Source organism: Aplysia californica, unplaced genomic scaffold (genome assembly GCF_000002075.1).
Source record: "Aplysia californica isolate F4 #8 unplaced genomic scaffold, AplCal3.0 scaffold00080, whole genome shotgun sequence".
NCBI classification, from domain to species: domain Eukaryota; kingdom Metazoa; phylum Mollusca; class Gastropoda; order Aplysiida; family Aplysiidae; genus Aplysia; species Aplysia californica.
In genome coordinates, this window is record NW_004797350.1 from 1,388,846 (window position 1) to 1,389,850 (window position 1,005).

The following is a 1,005-nucleotide window of genomic DNA, read 5'->3' on the forward strand; positions in this document are numbered from 1 at the left end:
CGCACACACACACACACACACACACACATACACACATACATACACAATCACACACACACAAACACTTATGCACGCTCACAAACGCTCTCAGTGAGGAGCAGAGGTCACGAAACTGCCATGGTTTTGGGTGGCCCGGGGTGGAAGGAACAAAACCGCCCACATAAGAATCACTGGATGGCTCGGATTAGTGGACTAGGGGCCTACATCGTGCAAGTGTTGGAACGTCATGTTGTACCCTGATTTTCGTCATGGTGTCCTCTCCATGCAGAGCAAAGCACTTTCTCCTAGGGCGAATGCCACTTGACAATTATTGGAAAACCAAATCACATTATCAAGGTTTGTGTGGTCACCAGTAAATAGCCCCGATATGAATCCTACAGGTATATGAAGTCCCATGAAACAGCAGCTGAAGGAAAGCGACTTTGCCCCAAATTCAGACCCTTTATTTGCAACTCTCTGAGATATTTGGGATGAAATAACAGATAATTATGTACAAAATTTAATCGAATCGGAGTCCAAAGGTTCCGTGCTCAACACAAAACCAATGGCTCCTGCACAAAATAACAATGAGCACAATTAATATTAAGTCCAAGTTTTGCTGATATTTGCGATTGCTCTGTTTTCTGTTTTGTTTGAAACTACGGTAATAAAATATTGTAAATTGCAGAAAAAAAATCTGCATTCATTAGATAAGCCATGTAAGTCCATTCTATCAATATTAATGCTCCTCCACACGCACGAAGACAATTTTACATTTCTTTGATTTTCTCACAATTTTGCCAAGCCCGATTCTTCAAGGTCACTTTTGAGTGACCATAACTCGGGGAGTCTCTTAATATAGATGAAATATAATGGTGTCAGATGATGGAGATTTTATTTAGTTTGGAATTGGTAAGCTGCGTAAGTGGGTAGTGCAAAGGGAAAAACATGATGGTTGGGTGATTACATTTTCAAGTTTCTTGTAGACGCCACAGTATATATATATATATATATATATATATATAT